Below are 24,085 nucleotides of genomic sequence, written 5' to 3'. Positions count from 1 at the left end.
CTCCTTGGCTGGCTGTCCACCAGCAGGAGCTACCCTGAGGAAGGCTGCAGAGTTACTCAGGAAGACAGACTGGTTCCAGTTTGTGTAAACTCTTTACATTAGCAGAAGCTTATCTTTCCAGCAGCATAGCTTCCATATAACCTGAGGTGCCTGATTCTGCCTAATCTTGGAAGCTAAGCAGGGTTGGGCCTGGCTGAAATCTGGATGGGTGACAATATTATGAACTGCCCAGAAAGCTTTGGCTATGGGCAGTATAGAATAAATGTTGATAATAACAGCAACAATAGCAGTATAAATGTTGATAGTAGTAATAGTAATAGTAATAGTAATAGTAATAGTAATAATAATAATAGAAGGCCATTAGACTTACAATGTCTTGCTCACTGTGAAGTGTCAAGGAGGGAAGGGTCTGGCTCTTGGAACACCCTGGAACAAAAACTCCCTTTCCCCAAATCAAGCCACCCTGTGAGATGCTGCTCAGATTCAAATGAGACAGCAAACCATGGCTAGCTGCCCATGATGGGCTGCTGTACCCTGTGAACCCTGTTACTACTTCATGCAAGCCACACTCCAAAGCTCTGCAACGCTCCAATTCCAATGTTAAGAAGAGTTCCCTGTGCATGACATAAATCTTGTGGGGAATGTGCCTCCATATGATCTCCAAAGCCACTTAGCTGGGATGTGTATTTGTTGCCTGAGCAAATGGGTGCACAAGAGAATGTGTATATGAACACCATGGCCCACTAATAATAACGGTAGACTTATTATTGCACACGTCATAAGGAATCGACTTCATTCCACATTTCTGGACACATCTAAATGGAAGCCCCTGTACAGCTTAGGTGCTCCCCCGCCCCCACCATCAACCACATTTCAGAGATGCAACAGTCCAGACATATTAAGTCTCACCGCCTTCACCGAGATTGTATGCTCATCAGTAGTTAAAAGCGATGGCTATGAAATTCTGTGAAATGTTCATTCTCACCTTCACCCCCACTGCAAATACATGGTCCATTACAATTTTGAAAGCTTTCCAGAGACTGTATCCTCAGCTAACAAACAATCACTTGCTATATAATTGCTCCACAATTTTTTCTAGATAAACACTTAGACACATCTTCTTTCTGGGAATGCAGTATTCAGCATTGTAATATGGACAATAAAGGCACTACAATTCATAGCCTTTGATTCCATTGAAATAACAAGTGCTGTACAATATAGAAGCAAGGTTACTGATTGTACCCAGGAACTGGGAACATTTCCTACCGTATAAAAACAACTGCACAGGTTCCCAAGCACACTTCAAAGTTTTGTGCCTTTCTGATCTATAAAACACTTAAATGGAGCAAGATCAGTACCTACTTTACTGATCATCATTTTTTTACAAGCTTGTAGCACAATATTTGTCAAAAGCTTTTCTCTGAGTCCCACCTTTGTCAGAGAGGAGTAAGGAGAAGGCTTTTTTATGGCACCCTGGCTTTCAATTATTCTTCCTCAAGGCGATTTACTTCTAGTATACCAACATTCTTTCAATGTTATTTGCTTCTGATTTCAGTTTTTAAATTTATACCTATTCTGCAAATCTTATAGGATTCAAGAAGCAGTATATGCTGACGAAGTAACTCCCAGCACAACCTTCAGGCCACTAGGCAGTGTTCAAGCGGCCACATGATTTCTTGGAGACTCAACTACACAGCCCTTGTGCTTGTACGCAGTACAGCTGCCTTTCCAAGGTTGTACAAGCAACCCCCAAGAAAGGGCCCAGGGAGCATTTGAGGACATGGGGAAGGGAATGTCCCAGAACCACAAGGGTATCCTGTCAATCTCTCAGCCTCCTTCCTTCCCAGATCCAAGGTACCCCATTTAAAAAGCCAAAATCCACCTGGTTTTGCAGGTTGGAAGAGTCTTTTGCTGCTGCACTCTTTCTACCTTGCATAGGATGCCCATAAGACTCCAAGTTTGGAGGGTTACGGGAATCTAGTTTGGATTGTTCTCTAACAGCATGAATGAACAAATGAACAAATTAATTAACAGTTTGAACCATGTCCAAAGGCACACTGAAGATAATATTACTATTCTCTGAAATCACTGAACAGTAACTCTGGTTAACCGGCTGCCCCCTTCTGGGAAATAAGTATGCAAGACAAAAAGTACTAGTTCATCTAACCATGTCATTCTTATTTTATTAAGGTAAGTAGATTTAGCTTGTCCTTCAGGACAATCATTTTCACAGTGCAATGGACACTCTCCCTATTTTTCAGGAATCTAAAGGTTTTTTTTCCTTTACCATGTGCTAATACTGGAAAATTAAAGTGAAGCCAGAAGAGGTCAGTGCTATGATGGATGATAGGACTAGGAACTCGCAAATTTCTAGAAACCCCTACATAGAAGTGAAGGGGGAAGGAAATAATGGATTTCTGTTCCATGTTGCAGCAAGTAAAGAGAAGAATCATGGCAAGTCCCAGAAGAGATGCCAGCAACCCCAGTCGTCTGGGCCCACACTCTCCTCCAGCTCCTTAGAAATGTTTCTGATCATTGCTGCCATGCGGGTGAGCCCTAAGAAAAGGACATGCATTCGCTGTACCCTGTTTCACAACTTCACATGAACACAGGAGAACTAGGAAGCCTCTCCAACAATAGGGTCCCACAGAGAATTCTTCCATATGCTACCTCCAGTGGAAACATTCCTAGCTTCATATCACTGTGCAAGTTCTTAATATGCTATTTAATTGTAAACATTCATTGTCCCATTTGAAAGCATGATAATTTTTTCTTGCTCCTTTCCTTCCAATACCAAATTTTCTTTACTCATTTGTAATCTAGTCTTCCCTCAACCCTTTGCTACTCTTAATTTGACTAGTCCCTCTTAGGTATATACATGTTCCTACTCCCTGTCTCTACAATGCTAGATTCTACATGCTCTCCCACACGACTTCTCACCCTTTTGACCTTCAAAACTGGTCTCTATAAACTTTATCCCCGTTTCTCAAATTCTTAAACCACTCAGTTATCAGGGGTCTAGTTGTGCTGAGCTAGCAAATGGAAGGGTCTAAAATCCAAATTTGTTCAATTTTTCAAGGACCAACTTTCCAAGCTGTCATCTGACTTGGACATGCCACAGGTCCCAGCAGGGGGAGCCCAAAGATCATTAGCAGAATGTTATAAGCCCCTAGCCACAAAATAGGGGGTCACACTTCCATTTCTAATGGAAGCAGAATTGCCATGTGCTTTTGTCTTTTCAGACTTCTGCATTATGTTCAGCAAAGATGTGAGAAACACCTGCAAACTATGCCAGCTGAAACAGTTCTGTGACACAGTGCACTGCAGAAAGAAAATTCTTGTTATGCTGCTAACGGAAGTTCAAAGTCTCAAAATGATGCATTGCTACAGGCTGAGAAATGCCCCCGTTCCTTCATTAGCTATCTCAAGAAGTGTTCATTTCAACCAGCAATGTCCCAGAGCGATCTTCTAGAACGTACTGCCATCCTATTTCCTGTAGACTGCCTGATTTCTTCTCTTAGCATGATAGCACGCTGAGGGGGCTCAAGGGCGTCAGAGAAGCTGAGAGCAATGCCACCGGGAGGCCAGGCTCTCCCACTAGTCTGCTCTCCTAACAGGGTCTCCCAAGGTGGAATGGTCAAAGCAAAAACTCCAGACTAAGATGCTTCCATCCTCTTTAGGAGCAGCGGTCATGTCAGCAGAAAAGAACTGATATCCCTAATGATGACAGGGACAAAGGAACTCTCAAAGGGTAGCTACTGGACAGCAGCGGCAGCTGAAAGTAACACTGGCGGAGAATCTTCCACAGACAACAGCAGTGACACTCAAGCTTACTGAGGCTAGTACCACACAAAAAGAGACAACCCTAAACCACTTTTTACTTCGTAAACTCTGCAATGAAACAATTCAAAATGAAACAAGAGATAGTGTCATCCTCTCAGCAAGGAGATAAGGCTCCCAGCTTGGAAGACACTCAATCTGTTACTGGGGAAAAGCAAAGGAGAAGTACAAACAGGGCTGTTGCTAATAATGCAACTAGATCAAAGCTGAAAGGAAGTCTAGTGTCTGGTATGCACAGAGGTAAGAAGAAGTCTGATGATGCAATTGGATCATGGAACATATAAATCAAGGCAAAATGGAAACCACAAAGCAAAAATAGAACACTTAGCACAGTACTTGGTGTGGGTGATCTAAAGGGGGCTGGAATGGGACATTTCTAGTCAGACAATAACCAGTGCAAAGAAGGAGAATCTAACAGCAGAAGAGGAAAAAAGAGGCCTCTTTCAAAAATAAATCCAAGAGAAATTTAAATCTAGATTAGGAATGCTGAAAGGCTAACAGGGGAACCTACTATCTGACAGGGTTGAAATAAAGAGAAAGTGCAAACAATATATAGAAGAACTGTCTGGAAGAGATGAAAGGGTAACAGACTCCTTTGAAGAGGAGGAAAGGGAAGAGGAATAAGGAAGAGCCTGCAATATTAGAAAGTGAAGTAAAAGCTATTCTGAATGCACCTGGAAGGAATAAAGCATCTGGAGTACATAGGATACCAAAACAATTATTCCAAGCTGCAGAGACTGAATCAGTCTAAATCCTAACAAGAATATGCTAACAAATATGGAAAATGGATGGCATAAAAATGTTTTAAAAAATGAAGCAATGGTCCCGTACTGGAAACATTCAATATACTGGAGGTGGCCAGACTTGTTCAACAGAAGAGCCACATATGGTAAATGTCAGATATTTGAGAGCCAGCAGAGAGTGGGAACCCGCTGGCACCCACAGCAGCAAGCAGTGAGCCACAAAATAAACTCAAAGAGCCACATGTGGCTCCCAAGCCTCAGTTGGGCCACCCCTGCAATATACATTCCAATCCCCAAGAAAGGAGATACAAAAGTGTACAGAAAACATAGAACCAGTGTACTAATTTCCCATGCAAGCAAAATAAGATTCAAGGTGTTGCAACAAAGAATTACCCTACATGGAACAAGACACAATAATATTGCAAATATACATTGGCTACTGGGGCACACCAAATAATTTTATATGAAGAGCAGTCAATACTTTATAGACTATAGTAAAGCATTTGACTGTGTGGCTCATGAGATGCAGTGGATGGTCCTAAAGGATGCATATGCGTCAGCATCTGATCATTGTGTATACAACCTGTTACTGTGGACAAAAGTTACTGCTAGGACAGAATGTAGAGAAACAGAATGGTTTCCTACAGGCAAAGGTGTTAGACTAGACTAGAGTGTATCTGATCTCCCTGTCTGCTCAATCTGTACACAGAGCGTATCATAAAGAAACTAGGATTAGGATCAGAAGGAGCAGTAGTGAAAATTAGTTGGAAGATCCATCAGTAATTAAGGATATGCAATCAATACCACATCAGGGGTAGAAAGTAGCAACGAACAGAAATAATTATCGATGAAGATGAAATAAGAAAGTGTAAAAGCTGAACTACAGCTGAACAGTAGGAAAACAAAACTTATGACCAGAGTAAAATTGCATAATTTTACTGTCAACAATTTTTAGAATTGTGAAAGATTTGTATACCGTTGTTCAGTCATCAATTCAAAAGGAAAGTGCAGCCAAAAAATTCAAAGAAGACTGAGACTTGGATAGGCAGCAATGAAAGATCTAGAAATGATCATCCACTCCCTGTACTCCCCTTCACTATGAATGGCTGTGAAAGCTGGACAGCAAAGAAAACTGGAAGGAAGAAGATTACGGCATTCGAAACATGGTGGTGGAGCAAAGCTTCACCAACACTCTAGGTCTACAGAAAGATGAACAAATGAGTCCAAGATCAAGCCAAGCTAGAATGCTCCTTGGAAGTAAAAATGACCAAAGTGAAGCTGCCATACTTTGGGCACACATCTTGGGAAAGCAAGATTCAAACACACGGCAAATACCCATGTTTTTTCCTAATCGTGGTAATATTCTGCCACCCTACCCTTAAAACTCTTCCCTGATTTCCTTCTGCTTTCCATGTTGCCTTTGTGTAGAAATGCAGAATTTCAGTTCCAAACTGATTAAAAATGGTTTGTTCATAACCCTGAACATGAATGGGACCATATGTATTCTAAAAGTGTTCTCAAATTCCCAACCTTCAGTTTTCAAAATATGAGCATTTAAAAAAAAGGTTTAATTTTGAAAAATGTCCAACTTTGAAAAAAATGACAAATGTCCAATTGTAAAAAAAAGATTACTATATTAGAAATGCACAATTTTTGAAAAAATACACTATTCTTTCTGAACTGAACCAAAAAAGAGGCCACAAAAAAGAATGGGAATGAGCCAAACTGAGCTTTGCAATAAAGTATGGAGAACTTTACCAAACCTGAACATGCCTGTTTCTGGCATTCCTCCTTCTCTGGAGAAACGTGTAATTCACAAAGCCACAATGACTATTAGGATGTAGCCACCATGGCCTAAATCATTGATGGTAGCTCTGTCCTCCCCATCCTTCCCCTTTTCCCCCATGTTTCTCAATCTTGGCCATCCATGATGCCTAGAACACTTTTGATCCTGAGTAACCACACACACATACTGAGTATAGGAGTGACACTACTCAGCTTTACAGAGAGCATTACAGAGGAAGAGTAGGATCACAGCTTGAGAAAAATACTGTCCAACTCCCTACCTGCAGCAGTAGACCATGCTTTCCATGCAAGGCTCACTAATCTTTTCTCATTTTCTCAGATTTGGGAAAACTTGATTTATTCCCCAAGTGATAAATTTGCTTTCATGCAATATGTAAGACAGATAATTCATAGCTGACTTTCTGACTGTAGAATGTACCACCTGGGCAAGGAGGTGGGCTACCTATTCATTGCCACTTTTGCTATTCCAATCTGGTAAAGGGCCACTCAAAAGTTGCTAATGAGCAAAGAGGAAGGAATCTGCTGTAAACTGAACAAGGCTTCGTCCTTTCTTTCTCTTCTTGGATTTAACAACTGGAGCAAGTAAGTGTATACAGATGAACTTATCTCTACGTCATTAGGCTAGTCATGTTTCTGGATTTATTTGCAAGGCTGTCCTGTTTCAACTCAAAGTACCATCAGACTTGTTAGAATCTCAACAAAGCAAGACATCAGCTGTTTTCTAGCCTCAAAGAAACATTAGCTGTCATTAGATGTTCACTTCACACTGATATCAGGCACTGACCTATTGCTTCAGATAGATTGGAACTGTCCATTTTACCCACAAGGCAGAAATTTATTGACAGAGCCTATTGGCATGTTTTGATCCTAAAGCTCAAAATTGCCTCTTCTTACAATAAAATGACTCCCACCTCCATTCACCTCTATGACGACTTGCCCAAGCATGAAAAAACATGCCAACTAATAACGTTTCTCCCTTCCCCCCACTTACCCAGCACTTAAGTGGAAGGAAAAATACCTGCCAGGAGGGGCATCAGGTTCAGCTGTAAAAATGCTATTCCAAACTTTCTTGCTAGTGCTGCTAAAGCACTGGCTTCTTTAGAAGATGTTTTACTGAAGCTCGGTGTCTGTTTTCTGTCTACATTCGAGCTAGTATTTTTTGCGGAAGATTTCTTCTTTTCTGATAACTGGAGGAGAACTGGAAAAGAAGATATATGTGTCTCTCTGTGTGTATAGATATACATATATTAAACAGACAGTTTCATTTTATATAATATTTTCTAATAATAACATATAATCAAACAATACTATTTTAATATATTTAAGAAATACATTAGCCAAATTTCTACAAAAGCTGGCAAGGAACAACTAAAAGTGGAATGGAGATCCTGTGCACCTCAGATGTCTTGGCCAAATTGTTCATTGGCCCAAGCCAAGTTGTAGGCCAAATGTTGCCTTCCACATCACCCTCTGCTATCTAGTGTCTAAGGATGGATAAGGATGGATAGCTGCATCAATCTTGCTGCCAGCTTTTATGCCCAGTCAAAGAATCTGTGCTCTGCCTACTGTTTTTCCAAGTTGGGAAGTCCATCCCTTTCTTTCTAATCATCTGCTCAGCAAGAAGAAAGGGGCAAACAGTCAGTATGCAGAACATTTAAAAAAAACCTATGAACTTCATTAAATCCAAACAAAAGACAAAGAAAAATGTAAAGGAAACAAAATATTATGTAAGTGTTCAGGATGCGTCAATTAGGGTGCAATCCTATGCATTTTTAGAAGGGCAGAAATACTACAAATTCCTGCATTCCCCAGCCAGTGACAGGACTTTTTTCTGCCTAAACATTAGCATAGGATTGCACCAACAGACTCCAAACTTTAGAGAAGTGCAAATGTGCCTATTTTTAATTTTAGTTTGTTCAACCACACAATACCAGCCATGAAAGTTATAAAAGCGAGCTATAAGAACAAACAATGGAAAAGAAAGCATTAGCAAAACCCAAACAGATAAAAGAAATATTTTAAAGAGAGAGCATACAAGAAAGCAGCACTGTGTAAAGGTTTCCCCATGACATTAAAATCCAGTCATGTCTGAGTGTTGCGGGCAGTGCTCATCTCTGTTTCCTAGCTGAGGGAGCCAGTGTTTGCCCATAGACAGTATCTGTGGTCATGTGGCCGGCATGACTAAACACCAAAGTGCATGGAATGCTGTTACCTGCCCACCAAAGTGGTACCTTTTTATCTACTTGCATTTGTATGCTTTCGAACTGCAAGGTTGGCAGGAGCTGGGGCAGAGTACAGGAGCTTACCCCGTCTGTGGATTCGAGCTGTCAACCTTTCGATCAAACAGCCCAGCAGCTCAGTAGTTTAACCACTGTGCCAGCAGCACTCAAAAGATACAGTAAAGTTAGGTTGTTACCCTTATTACTGACCTCCAGGTGGCTGATTAAAAACTACACTGTTCCACCAAGATTTCAATGCTCAGTTCCGCTCCTTGACTTTAGACGATTCTTCTATTTTATGTTGTTATGAGTAATTGTATTTTATGTTTGCTTTTTAAAAAATTGGTATATTGGAATTAGTTTATTCCATCATTTTATTGTAAAATTCCTGGAGTACTCATTGAGTGAAGAAGTTATTAAATCAAATAATCCTAAATTTCAGGGGAGTTAAACACTTATTTGGAATTTCACTTATTTGGAATATCAATATTCCCTGTGCCATAGGCCAATATATTCAGGGTTGCACATGTTCATCTCGCCTCTTTCACCTTAAAAAAATAGCTTTTGTTTTTAATGTTTGTTAATCATTTATTTTGTCCTTAAAAAACTGAATGCATTTCACAAAGCAGTCCTTTTCCTGGCTATCTGAACTGACACTGCCAGTCAGTTAATTATGCCCTGAACTTGTTTTGCCTTAAGACTGAGCTGCCTTTAAACTCGACACTGAAATTACCTATTTAATTACAAAATTCAACTTGCCACTTATGTTTCTGTTTTAATAGTAAATGCTCATTAACACAATTCAGATAAAATAAATTGTGCAAAACCTGCATTTTTAAAAAAGTGTTGTTCAGCAGAGGGGGAGTTCATTCAGTTATGAGTCCCTTCTCACTGCTTCTGGTCCCCCTCCCCCCATGGAACATAAAGCCTCAGCTTTTGATTTTAAATAAATTAATTACTACTTCTTGCTTCCTTTCAGCTGAAACAGAGGAAAGGAAGAGGACAGTGATATGGAAGAGGACATAGATAGTCAAGGAGAGCTTGGCAGGTTGCCATAAAGAGGATTTGGGGAGGAAAATCAGTTTTTTATTGGCTGCTCTTCTGCTAGCCTCATTGTGGACTCCCACCAAATTTGCCTGGCTGAGCCCAAAGAAGAAAAAAGAAGAAAATGCCTTTAAAAGCCAGCTTTCTTCTCGGTGTTCATTATTTCTCATTTCCCTTCAAGAAAGGTTCCCAGAGCTTAGGGCCTTGAAGTGAGGGCTGCCTCTTCCCTCCTTTCCCGTGGCCAGGAATCTCCACCTTGCAAGAGCTGAGGAGGGAGACGTGTCCGGGACACTGCTAACCTGTGCGAGAAGCCCACCAGTGCTGCCTTTTTTTCAGGAAGCGCATCCAGCACCCATGCAGGTGCTCTGGAATTCTACTTAAAGAGTCAAGCGCTATGCTGCACCTTAAGAAACGGATTTAAAGAAGAACCAGTGTTTTTGTAAAAAAAAGAAAAAGAAAAAAAAGTGCCGGAACTCACGTCGCCGCCGGCAGTAAGCGCGCGGCCACACACACCAAGCCCAAGCCCAAGCCGAGCAGAAGCACCGGAGCAGCGTCCCAAGCCGAGCAGCGCCCTCCCTATCTCACTATCAGATAGCAGACAAAAAAGCACCCCCCACCCCGCAGGCACTATGTTAATGATGTTTGCTGCTGATGTGCTACGATTCAGAATCACTTCATAAAATCCATTAGAAAAAAAGGTGCCGAAACGCCATTTCGGTGTGTTCTATGACAAAAAAAGCCCTGGCCAGAACTATTGTTATTTATATAACAATACAATGGAAGGCCGTTCATATCGGAAGGTCTGAAGCAAATTTATATTAATTTATATTGTTAATTTATATAGTTTTATTGTATTCTATTTATGGTTTGTGAGCCGCCCCGAGGCTTCGGCGAATGGGGCGGCATAGAAGTCCCCTAAATAAATAAATAAAATAATCCATAAATGAATTCTCCTTGATCAAGAAATGCATTAGTTCAGCACTGTTTTTTAGCTTAAGAAGCACATGAATACAAATCTATCTCTCTCCCTGCCCCCCCCCCTCGTGTGTGTGTGTTTTTTAGAAAGGAAAATGTGGAAAAAAGCATCATTGCAGAGGAAACGACTCCAGAAGAAAGAAATCCAATCATACCTCAGCAGGCATAAATATCACAAGGAAGCAAAACTCCACAGAAAGTGTGTAACTGCTTATCAAAAGAGTGTGGAAGAAAAGGCTCCAACTGTCTCAGCTGTAAAGGACATAGCGGCTTAAAGATTAAGATGCACTGTGTGGAACTGATCGCATAAGTCACGGGTCCCCTTGGAGTCCTGGGAAAGAGGGGCTTAAACAGAGCTACAAAACAAACAAGACGGATGTGGCAAAGGGGTAAGCTTCTTGTGCAAACTGCCTATTTCTTTTCTGCACGCAGAAATGCCAGCTCCTGATCTGTATGCATGGCAGCTGGCTACAAAATTACCCTTCTTCTCCCTGCCTTTGCTTTTCATCCACAGCAATAGCGTGTCCTCTGAAGCATCAGCAGGTTTCAGTGCAGACATCTGAGGGCAGGAATCGCAGGCCTTAAAATATGTCACTGGAAAAGGAGAAATTGCAGCAAGACCACACAGCAGCAGTGGCATGGAACAAGGGCTAGGACAAAGGTAAATTTCCAAATGATTCAGGGAATGCACCCAAGGTCATCCCTTACAAATGTATGTGAATGCATATCCAATTATAATATAAATAAATGAAAATTTATTTAACACAGGAAGCTGCCTTTCACAGCACCTGCCCTGGTTAACTGGAAATGCCAATCTGGGACATCCTTTTGTGAAAGCCAGCACTCTGCCTCTGGGCTATGGACCACCATATGTACATGATGGCAAGAAGCGTTAAACCTTAAGGTTATTGATCTTTGTTCCCTCCTTAGACCAGCATGAAGAAAAAGGTATACAAACTTTTAAACTGGGCATAAATCACAATCCTGCCACCAAAACGAAGCATGTAAAAACTTAATAGGAATGTTTTGCACAGCATCCGATTTGGATTTTGTGTGGACATGCGCCTGCACAGAACTCAATACTTTCCCTGTTGATTACTCCCTATTCAGGAGTATTCAGACCTCTTGTCTAGACACTGCATGAAATTCCATCCCCATTACAGACAAACTTTATGCTTTACATGCTACCTCTGCCGTTCTCCCACAGCTGCAGAGCTAAATACCCAAACCTGGGAATAAGCCCCATGAGCCCAACACTCATTGGGTTCTACGTGCACCAATCGACATGTGCCCTTACCTCCAGCTATTGATTGCTTCTTCTCTGAAACATTTGTTAATTTTGTTGCGTTAGCCTTTGACATTTTAGCCACATTCTTTACATTGTATTTCTGTTTTATACTTTTGGCCTCCTGGATAGTTTTTTCTTTAAGGGAAGAGGGAATGCTCCCAGATATACTGATTGCACTTTGGAAGAAACAGAGAGATGAGAAGAAAAGAAGCCGTCACATTTGGAAGAAGTGTTTGGAACATGCTCCAGTAAAAGAAAAAAATAGCATTCTACTCATAGTAAGTTATATAAACAAGGGGTAAAATACAACATAATAACTTTTTGTAAGGTTTCTGTGCCACATGACCTGGTTTGGATTATTGGAAGCAAAGTACATCACACACAGCATGAAGAAAAATAAATATTATCATTTTTTATATTTTACATTGTACACACACTTTTCTACCTACCAAATATTCCAGTGGCTTGCAAGAACCTTACATTTAATCACATAAAATATACTAACGGTAAGAAGGAAACATTAAGACCAGCAATAAAGTATTAACCTAGGAACAATGAAAAACAGAACATTTTCAAAGAAGCTACCCAATGAGCCAGCATTAAAAGAGAGCCAGTGCTGTGCAGTGGGTGAGAATGCAGCTCTGGAGCTCAGGTGATCAGGGTTCTAGTCCCTGCTTGGCCATGCAGCTAACTGGCTGATTTTCGGCCAGGCACAAACTTTCAAGCCAATCCTACCTCAAAGGGATGTTGTTGTGAGGATAAAATAGAGAGCAGCAGGAAGAGAATGATGTAAGTTAGAGTTCTTTAAAAAATAAAAATAAGGAATATAAATCTAATAAACAAACCACTAAAGTAACAAATCAAAACATTCACTAGTGCCACCAGAGCAATCTCATCCATCCAAAGCACTTGAGAATAAACACATTTTATCTAACCATAATAGTTACCAAAGGTGGTGTAAGGCAAACTTCATCCAGTAAGGTGAGGTCGGCTATAAGGCATGTCCTTTGGAACGATTAATTTCTAAACATACTTGCTTTTTCACTCTTTAATAAGTTCTAAGGTACCTTACAAAGAATTCAAAATCAAATTAAAATAACCAGAATGGCTCGGTCAACCAGATAATTCTTCTGCAAACACCTCTTTTCTCTCTCCTCAGTACATGAAATAGTCAGGGAATAGTTTAGTCCTCCTTAGGTTCTCTCATCTAATCAGAAAGTGTTAAATGTCACACATGTAGTAATGATGCATAGCCTGGTGCCTTCTGGGGCATTCTTATGTTAAGAAAATTTTAAAATAAAAATCCAAAATGGACACCAAAACCGCTACCACTAAACTAAAACTGAAACACACACACAATTCTTGAATGCATTATTGCTAGCTTTTGGCTTCCAGTTGCTTTGTATCTGTTTTTATACAAGATATATAGACATAAAATAAAATTATTCGATGGCTGATTTACAGAAGTTAAACAGAAGTTTATTTTTGGATGTACATTATGGATACATGAAAAGTGAACACAAATGATTGAAAGCTGTATTTCAAGGGAAAACCTTTAAACTCCTACAACTCAGTCATTTCCTTTTCAGACTTCTAAAATTTAGCCATTTTATGGCCCTCACGGTGGGGTCATTCTCTGCAAGATTTCATAATGTTGGGTTATATTATTGGTATATAGGTTGATGCCCAAGATCAGCTGCCATTTTGTAGTTTTTCAATCAGGTGCCATTTCATAATGTTTTGATTCAGGCTTCTTAAAACCTTTGAGATAATCAGGTTTAACATTAGCTTGTTTACACCATTTCATCAAATAGGCTAAACAGTATGGCTTTAACGATGTATGTCTTCGGTTAACAGATAGGTGCCATCCACCGTGGCTGCCTCCCTTGCTCGTAGCATTAACACTAACTGTATTATTTATATATGGATGCATATACATTCAGCAGGGCAAAAAAGCATAACACACTCATACAAAGAAATTCCCCTTAAAAAGCCTTAAAACTGGGACAATCACAGGTTCTTAACCCAACCTGCCTCACAGGGTTGCTGTTGCTCTGAAGATAAGGCTGAGAGAAGAATTAAGCCAACCTGAGTTCCTTAGAAGGAAAAAGGCTAGATATAAATATACTACATAAATAAATAACACTTGGGATATCTCCCTAGCAGTATGCAGAAGGCGCCAGGAACAATGCAGGCCATTTTCTCTTAGAGCTCTCAGGCGGACAGAGAGAATGAGTGAGCAGCTGAGTCTCTTGCTGTGGGATTGCCTTTGGGTAGACTGTTCACTGTAAGTCCTTTAGAATTAATGCACATGGAAACCAGCTACCTCCTTATTTTACATTACTCCATGGCTGTTGCTGCTGTTATGCAAAAACCATTAGTGTTTAAGGGTGTGGGAGATTTTCTTGATACCACTGAGACTCCCAAGGTAAAATGTTGTGGGAGCATAGAAAGAACCCAATCCTCCAGGGATCTTCTGAAATCCAAACAGCTCTTCCATGGGGATGAATGATAAAAACCCTCTGTGGAATATGCTTAGCCTCACTAAATACAGGGTTAAAGATCAGGGATAGAGAACTTGAGGTTTCTCAGGTGCTGGTGCACTAATTCCCATTAGGTCCAGCCAGCACAGTCATAGTCCAAGACCATCTGGCAAGTCAAAGGTATTTGCTCTTTAACATCTCTTAAATATCAAGTATGGAGCATTTAAAGCTAGAATGCTATTTTATGCCGCTTTTCCACATGCCTAAATTGTTATGTTCTGGTTCCCTAAATAAATATAATAATAAAACTCAATTATGTATTTTATTTTGGCCCTACAGTTGGACAGCATTGCTATTTCAAACCCCCACCAAATGATAAAATGTGTGCTGAAAATGCGAGACGGGAGGGCATCTGATTTAGAAAAAGTGCCCAGGCTTGGATTCTGAATCTCTTTCCATTCAGAAGGGACTTGCAAACAGTGGAGCAACTCCCAGACAGAAGGGGAAGGACCTCCACGGCTTCCTTCCTCTGCCTCAGCGCACACACACTTGTCCTGTATGTGAGGATGCAAGGAGAGTGGAAAGCAACAAAAGGCGCCTCATTCTACTGGAAGGAGTATTCTGTGAATGGAAGGCTGTTTACAGGACACTCCCAGCAACAGAAATAGACTCAGGATCCAAATCATCCTTGTCAAGGATGACCTTCATGCTTAGACATCTGGAAACATATAACAAGGCAGAAACAAAATAAATGTTCATTTTACTGATACACATTTCCTCAAACGCATTTGGTAACAACTATTCTGGGGAAAAGGCATGGCGACTCATCCTGTGTGGTATGTGGAAGCAGAAACAGTCAGACTTTTGAAATCTGTAAGTATATTTGGCAATCTGAAAACCTGCCTAGGGAAACACCACAAAATGGGCACGCTGCAGATGAAAGCATCAGCCTGAAGTCACAATTTTCTACGAGAGCCACATATATGGCCCAACGGTTCATGGGAAAAGATGGGAGCAGCTGAAGGCTCTCACTTTGCTTCTGAACAATCTCAACAGAGAGTAAGACATTCTGCTATTTGTTTTTAAAATGCAGGAACAGTAGGGCACCTTGATGGATGCCAGGAGGTCCAAGGGTGCAACAGTTCCCACAGGAATCTTTTATAAAGTTTTGTTAAAGCCTCAGAAAACTTTCTTTGCCTGTTTGAAAGAATGGAATGAGAAAGTTAATGAGGCATGTGTTATTAAAATATTGGATTCCTAATTAATCCATAAAATAAATCATACAAAGCAGAGATTTAAATACTGCTTTACAGTATTTTGTGGCAGCCTTGGCAAAGGATTATTTAAAAGATTCTGGCAAAAGCTCACAAAAAGCTATATTATTTATTGGCAAGAATGTATTATGCAATTAATCATCACTGAACGGTGGCTTATGGCATTAAGTAGACAAGCTGGAATATGACCAGTGCTGTGAGATTTTACAGAAAATGGCACACAGAATAATCAAGTAAAATTGATTTATGTCCACGTCACTCAAGCAAATAATTATGCCATACAGCTTGTCGAATAACCAATATGTATGCGAAAAGAATAGCTTATTAGGGTAGCTACCACTGACCCAATACTGAAACCCAGCAAATTGCTCTTTGGAAAAGCTCAAGCAATCACACCAGTCAAATTTCAGATTTCTATTCAGGCTGTGATGATGAAGAGGCATATGTCTAATGTGACTGCAAGTTCAACTGACTGTAAAATTGAACAATTATTGAAATGACTATCTGAAGCATAAAGAAATCCTGCTGCCTCTAAGAAACAAAGAACTCTGTAGAACTGTTAATGGCTAGTACATTTTACAATGACTTCTAAACATGCCTCTTCTAAAACTCTAGGCATTATGTTTTCATCAAAGAGCCCTTCCTGATCATTGCACATGCTTGCGGTGCACATGCATGGGGGCCAGGGCGTAGGGGCTGGCACTGTAGCAACGGAGCCCCCAATCTATATGTATTCATCATAAGACGGAAGAATACTCCCTGCTGCAGAGAGCTACTGCTAGAGTCCAAAGAGCTGGAACAGAAGGGTTTCCAAGAAGATGGAAGAGCACCCTGCAATCAGCACACCTAAGCCAGGAGTCTGCAGCTGTGGTGCCACCCCATACGCATGTTTACTCTGTACACTTGGGTTATCTGAAATAGGCTGGAGACGGACAAGATTAGGGAGAGGAGCCCTGCCCTCTGGCCTATCATTACTCAAGATGTGACTGGCAAAAACCAGAACAGGGCTTTCTTAGTGGTAGTATCACAGTTGGGAAAAGCCCCCCACCCCAGAGGTTGCTGAGCTCCTTCCCTTTGTTTTTAGATAGGTGCATTTCAATGTTTTATTTATACATTTTAGACAGATAAACTCTGAAAAAGAATTCTACTGTTTTATGGGGGGTTGCTCCTTTTGTACACATTTCATTATTCTGTTTTTTAATATTTGTTTTATTGCTATTATGATCTTTCCTTTTAACCAACCGAGGGGGTTGATTAAACCAAACCAACCAAATTAGTTAGGTCAAGACACAACACTAGCATAGGGTTCAGCATTCAGCAATGCCCAAAGGTCTCTAATCCACACACAAATGCAACTTGCTGTGTCCCAGTCCAGATACACAACACACAACTACCTTCCCATGGATTTGTTGATGCAGCTTAGATCATAACATGCCAACGATCCAGCACTGGACAAGTACTTTCCACATTACCATTTATGAAATGAGAACATAAGAGCAAAGCTGGGGCAGACCAAGCTTCTTTCCCATCCAGCATCCTGCTCACACAGTGGCCACAAAGGTAAGCAAGATCCACATGCACTAACACCATCCTGCTCAAGTCCCCAGCAACCAGTATGGAGGCATATGGCTCCTGGCAGAAGAAGCAATCTATACCTACCATAACTAGTCCCATTATCCTCCAGTAACTTCCCCCTTTTCAAGCCATCCAAATCAGTGACCATTGGTATACTCTGTGGCAGCGACTCTTTGGTTTAACTATGAACTGTGTGAAGAATTACTTCCCTTGATCTGCCCTAACTCTCCCACCAATCTCATTTCATGAGTCTCTCTCTAGTTCTCTCTCTCATATTAAGAGGGAGGGAAAAATGTCTCCCTCTCCACTTTCTCCATACCATGCATCATTTTAAACACCTCTATCATGTTTCCACTTACTTGCCTTCTTTCTAAGCTATGTAAACAGCCCAGATGTTGCAGCTACTCCTCATAGAGAAGGTGCTCCAGGCCCTTGATCATTTTGGTTGCCTTTCCCTGTAAGCAGTTTCTTTAATATACTCTAGAATTTATGAATAAGAGATTGTATTTTATGAAAGCAGTATAAATTATGTAGCTTGAAGATTCCTAAAAACGTAATTGCCTTAAAACACAGAGGTGAGACATTTCAACTTTAAGCAGGTAGGAGGGATTTTTTAAAAATACATAAAAATTTCACAATATTCAACCAGTGTAATCTAATTTATAACTACACCATGAAGAAGATTCTTCCGTCATACCATGCACTTTAAAGAGAGCTCTGGCAATTAAACATTAATTATATGAGCTATAATATATAACAACTTAGGATGATTTTTCATTAATTTAATTTCATAATCATTTTGAAAGACTTTTCATAAGAATTGAAAGCTTGTGTGGTAAAGCGGTTAAGCATGTAAGGCAGGAACTCATGAGATCTGGGTTCTAGTCCCCATGGAGCCAACTGGATGACTTTGCGTCAGTCATAGAGTCTCAGCCCAACCTACCTCACAGGGTTGTTGTTATGAGGATATGATCAAGAGGAGACAGAGAATTATGTAACTTCCTTGAGTTCCTTGAAAGGAAAAAAGGAGGGATATCAACACAATAGATAAAATATGCCACTTTATCAACAGGAGGAAAGGGGGCAATAAAAAAAAACCCATCATGCTCAGAACAGGGTAATTTGGTTACTTTCAGACAATACTATGTTAGCTATATGGAAAAGTAGGCCTATCTGCACACAAATCAGATATCTACCCTTGTATAAAAACAAATCTTGTCTGAAGTTAATTCATATTAACAGACCTTATGCACACTTTTAGCACACCCCTGTCAACAGAGTCACAAGATTCACACATGGTGCCACGCCCCCATCAGAGCTCTACTCTCCCCTTTCCCTCATCCATGTGCATGCAGCGCTATAAGCCGCTATGGGGTGGCACCACTTGTGACGCTCCAGCTGTCGGAAAACAACCCCTACATCCCTCATTAGCCATGCAGGCTGAAGCTTAGGGGAGCTGGTGACCAACAACATCTGCTGAGCCACACCTTTGCCACTCTCACATGATGGGAATAGGCGTGTGAGTGCTTCCTTCACCCTCACCCAGCCTTCTTATGGCACCTGGTGCAACTTATCTTGCATTAAGGTGAGAGAGGCTCAAACAGAATATGAGAAATGAGGAGGAACAGCGCATTCTTTATAATGGCCAATTGCACATTTTGTACATGCTCATGTGGTTGGGCATCGAAGAAATAAGTATTCTCAATGGTGTCCAAGGACATTTTTTCTTATTTGAACCCACTGTGTTTCAGCGAAAAGGTTCCCTCTGAGGGAAAAGTTGATAAAGCAAAGGCTGAGAAAGGACGAGGTAGTTTACAAAGGTGGCAGCTAACTTTCATATGCCATTAGGCCAATCACAAATAATTTCCAACTGTACTTATATCCAGTTGTCTTTACTTCAACAACTTTTTCAAGAAAATGGACACATGTCCAGATCACTGGATTTCATAGTAAAATTATTTTGCAGCATTAACCTCTTATATAGGCATCACTGGTTATGTGCAAATGTTCTTCCCATGAAGAAAATAATGCATGAAGGTATGGATCAGGGTTGCATACTTGCTAGTACAAGCCCAGCTTCTACACTTTGGCTTGCGCAAGTGTTTATGCGCAATCCATACCTGGCAAAAAGTAGAGACTACACAGATGGGCATAGACATACACAGCAGCAGCAGCAGTTGCTGCTGCTGTTATATTGCATTATATTTATAGCTCACCTTTCTTTTTCTGGTAAGGAGCATGAGTTGGCTTACAAGGTGCTCCTCCTCTACATTTTATTTCACCACAACAATCCTGTGAGGCAAGTTAGTCTGAGAGTCTGTGACTGGCCCAAAGTTACTCATGAAATTCATGAGTTCCTGTCCAACACTCTAACCATCACATGATACTGGCTTTTTGAAAGTTAGAAGTGTACGCTCACTCGCTCACACACACACACACACACACAGGGCTAGGATGCCATTTCATCTGGGATTTCCTACCATGAAAAGAAGTAGGCATTAGCACTGAGTTCTCAAGCCAAGAGCATGGATGCTTGTCATAATGATACATAAAGTAACACTCAGCAACTATTTCAGAATTTCATATTCTGAAAATTCTCACAAATTAACAGAGGGAAAGGAGAAGACTGAAGTAGGCTTGCAGCAAATGCAAAATCAGAAGTCTGCAACACAGTCTGTGGCATTCAGAAGGAATGATTCGCTAGAATTAAGCTACTGACCTAACAAATGTAGGATTGCCTCTAAAATGTCATATAAAGCCAAACATAACTCTGTGTATAAAATAGCTCAGTTAATATTATAGTGCTTGAGAAATCTGTGTTGAGTCCCTTGTAACTCAGCAGTTCTGTAGATATGCAGGCAGAAGCAAGTGCCACATGAATTCCAATATGTACTATAATTAAGCTTCAGTCAGAATAAAAATGGTAAGGGTAGTTCTCTGTGCCTCAGGAGCACCCTAAATACAAAACCTACAGTAATGGTAGATATAAACTATTACACAGGAAGGAAATAAGAACTATTAAACCTCAAAGCTGAAACCACTGCAGTGGTTTCATTTGTGTTAGTGACAGAAAATGATTTTTTCCTACAGCAGGCCAAAATCCCTAGAGATGACCAATACAAATAAAAATCTCCAGGTGTTGGAATTAAAGTAAGGAGCTAACAGAGGTACATTCTGCGGCCATCACAACTCAAGATTTACGCTTGTATTCTTTGAAACCAATTCTCATCTGCCCATCACAGGCAGAACAACACAGAGGATGCACGGCCATCTGTGGGAGTTTACAACCCTACTGAGATCTTCGCCGGAGCAAGCAAGTAAGTATAAAGTACTGTGGCTTGCAATTGTTTTACTCCTCCCTATTCATCCCTATTGCATGCACACAACGTCTGTGTACTAGATCAAAATAATGCTTCTTTCTGGAAACACAGGTTCTTTTTCAGATGTGATGCCTGTTATTTATTAAACACTTTTGTATGCTGTCCTAGTATACAAGATCTCAGGACGGCTTACAAATATCTGTTAACACTAGTGTTAACCCAGAACACACCTGTGTGCATGCAAGCGAGAGAGAAAGCAAGAGAGAGAGGCAGGTCTGATTTTTAAAAGACCATATGCTCCTAATTCATAGTATATCATATTTCCAGTGGGGTATTCTTATTGCTTTTATTTTTGACAGTATCACCAATTTTATCTACAGATTGATTGCAAAGTATCAACCAGGGATATTGTACTACCAGCTCAAGAGTTCTTTTGAGCTACCTTTAAACCATAATGCACTCCGTAAGCTATTTTCAGAGATGACTGCCTATGAACGACACATCCTGCATTCTAGCTGTGAAGACGCTAGGTTGTATGCCAAACCAGGATAATCATCTTAAGGAGGGTAAAGCAGGCCAGACTAGATCAGAGGCCTCCTATAAGTACAAGCTGCCAGGAAGGACTTGTAGGCAATGCACATCTCCAATTGTATGGGAATCAACAGTAATGACTGGGGAACTTGCATTCTTCTCACTGTATGAGTAAAATTTGGCTGTTACCATGGAGTGACGAATAGCATACTCTAGCTACCCATGGAGTTTCTATGGCCCATGCCCTAAATACAAGGGGAAATTATATAAGTGAATATCATCCGATATTCAGCCATTTTTAAAGCCTGCACTCTGTTCCTGGACCAGTGGACAACCCCTTAATAGGATCTAATTCTTTCCCCTTTCATTCTTCTCCGAATTCAGACCAACATCGTTAAGACTAGAATGTTGGGCAGGATGACTCTTTGTTCAACTGAATTTTGTTTCCAGGGACCCGCTATGTGGGATCTTGCTATTATTCTAGTCATGTTCCTCTTCTAAATCTCCATTAAGATCCCCCACAACACCATTCACCATTCAAAGACGAATGACCATGTTCAGTTCTCATTGTGCTGTTGTTTGATGAGGCTCTCCTGAAGACTTCTGTTTTTGCAAACTTTGGGATTGTCCCAAGAATTCCTCCCTTTTGCTTCTCAGTAGTTATGAGAAACATTATCTGCGTTTGAGAATGGAAGGAGTAAAGTCAGAACAAAAGAAGCATCCCTCACAAGCCCTTTGACCCAGTATAGACTTCTATGAAGATTTCTGCTTTTTCATAGGTAAAAAATGAAGTCTAAATAATTCTCATAAAATTTAGAATACCCATAAAGCTTTTGCTCTCTTAAGATTAGTTGGAATAAAGTGCTGGGGCTGATGTGGGACTGCCACCAAATCCAGAATTCCCAGATTTCCCTTTATTATGCTGCCCCAGGCAATCTGGATCGGGCTCAGGGTAGCTTGCTCTCCCCTCTCATTCCCTTCCATCTGCCCATCTGGTATCCCAGGCACCTTTGCAGCTGACTCTGTATACTGCGATCCCTTGCGATGGCTGTACCCCTTTTGACATCTGGTCTGCTACCTGCCCAGGGTGTGTGTTGCCTTTGCCAGTTCCAGTTAAAAAGATAGGATTTACCATTCCCCAGCCATTTGTTCTCTATACCTGTATTTTCTAATAAAATCTGTGAACCTTTCCATGCCCTTCTGTGTTTTCATTAGCATGCTGCTATCTTTGTCGGCCTGTTCTGCTTCCATCATTATGCCTGAGCAGGTCGTGAGGGAGAAGACTGTGGGCATGGAGGCAATGGGATATGCTTTGAAACAAGACAGCGGCGTTACTAGGGGCAGTGCAAAGCCACCATGGACAACTGCCGAATGACAAGGAAACCCACTGTGGCTAGCTGACCACAACGGGCCACTGTGCCATGTGAGCCCAGTCACAAAATGCCACCCCATGGCATTGCCTCTAGAGAAGAACAGTAGCTGTTAGAGCACTCCCTTCTGTAGATACGAGGAAAAGACCTCTGACAGCTTGGATCAGCTAACACCACGCTTCTGATTTATGCCAATGTCAACCACCTGCCACCAGTACCTAAGTAATTATATAACCAAGGCATTCCATAGTACAAAACAGCATTAATAACCTAGAAGTCTTTCAGTGGGATTTCAGTTTATGACACTCAGATCCAAACACTTGTGCCAGCAAATCTGTTTGCAATGACAAAGGAACATTTCTGCAATGACCAGTATAACATCATGGACATGCACATGGTGGGCATGTCGTGAGCGGAGCCAGCTGGAGCCGGGGGTCAGACTAGATGGCCCGGGAGACCCCTTCTGACTCGCTCTGTTTCTCTGTTTCTATGGTTTGTGCTGTGGCAGTGATGAAGAAATCATGTTGCTTGGCTGTAAATCTTAGGAGACGCCTGCAAAATTTTCTAGGGATGCCAAACCCATCCCAGTCCACCCCACCCAAACTGTTTGCCAATAAAATGCTTTAAGTTTTTTTTCCTACTATCAGTCAATGGTGGCATATCTTATAAAGTGCCCACAAAATGAAAATAAAAGTAATTAGGCCTTTTGTGACATGTTTATCAACATGATGTTGGGATGTTTCAAAAGTAAGTGGAATCTGTTAAATTGGCAAGAATGTCAAAATCCATGACCAGGAAATATGTATTTAGTCTACAATGCAGGAAATAAGAAATTTTATAAGAGAGACAAAGCTAATTAAAAAGTCTTAAACTAACAGCAGCTGGAGATTAAACAGGGAATGTTCTCAAAAATAAAAATAAGCTTTGCACCATGCAGAAAACATTTATTAGATGTATATCCAACAGTTTCTTCTTACAACAAACACAAAGTGACTAACATCAGGCTCCTCCTGCTGCTGCTCTCAATCTTTACCCCACAACAACAACCCTGTGAGGTAGGTTGGACTGAAAGTCTGTGCCTGGCCCAAAGCTAACCATTCATCTCAATGGCTACATGGAAACTAGAACCCAGACTGCCTGAGTCCCAGCCCCACAATCTGAACCACTACATAACATTGACTCACATTTATAATGTTGAACCATTCAAACCAACCAATATCCCTGTCCTATGTATATTATATAAATGAATATTATATAAATGTCCTATGTATAAATTATATAAATAATTTCAAGCACGGGACTGGGACCTGGATCTTGGAAGTGGTTAACGCTTCTCTGAGGGAGGGTCGGGTGCCTGCCCCTTTAAAGGAGGCGGTAGTCCGACCGGTCCTGAAGAAAGTGTCACTGGATCCAGAGATGGCCACTAACTATAGACCAGTGGCTAACATCCCGTTTCTGGGCAAGGTGTTGGAGCGGGTGGTGGCGGGACAACTCCAAGCACTCTTGGATGAAACTGATTATCTGGACCCATTTCAGTCCGGCTTCAGACCCGGGTACGGTACTGAATCTGCCTTGGTCGCCCTGTACGATGACCTGTGCAGGGAGAAGGACAGGGGG

The 24,085-nt window shown here is 41.0% G+C and overlaps 1 protein-coding gene across 1 annotated transcript in view; it reads right to left on the bottom strand.

Annotated features, from left to right (window-relative positions):
• The window catches only part of CFAP92 (cilia and flagella associated protein 92 (putative)), a 65,458-nt gene that overhangs the window by 19,659 nt on the left and 21,714 nt on the right, over nucleotides 1–24,085 (bottom strand). The gene's annotated exons all lie outside the window — the stretch shown is intronic.

Source organism: Varanus komodoensis, unplaced genomic scaffold (assembly GCF_004798865.1).
Source record: "Varanus komodoensis strain SLA01 unplaced genomic scaffold, ASM479886v1 scaffold6_2, whole genome shotgun sequence".
In the NCBI taxonomy this organism is placed as follows: domain Eukaryota; kingdom Metazoa; phylum Chordata; class Lepidosauria; order Squamata; family Varanidae; genus Varanus; species Varanus komodoensis.
The sequence above is the reverse complement of the archived record's forward strand: the minus strand, read 5'-3'. Positions and strand labels throughout refer to the sequence as shown.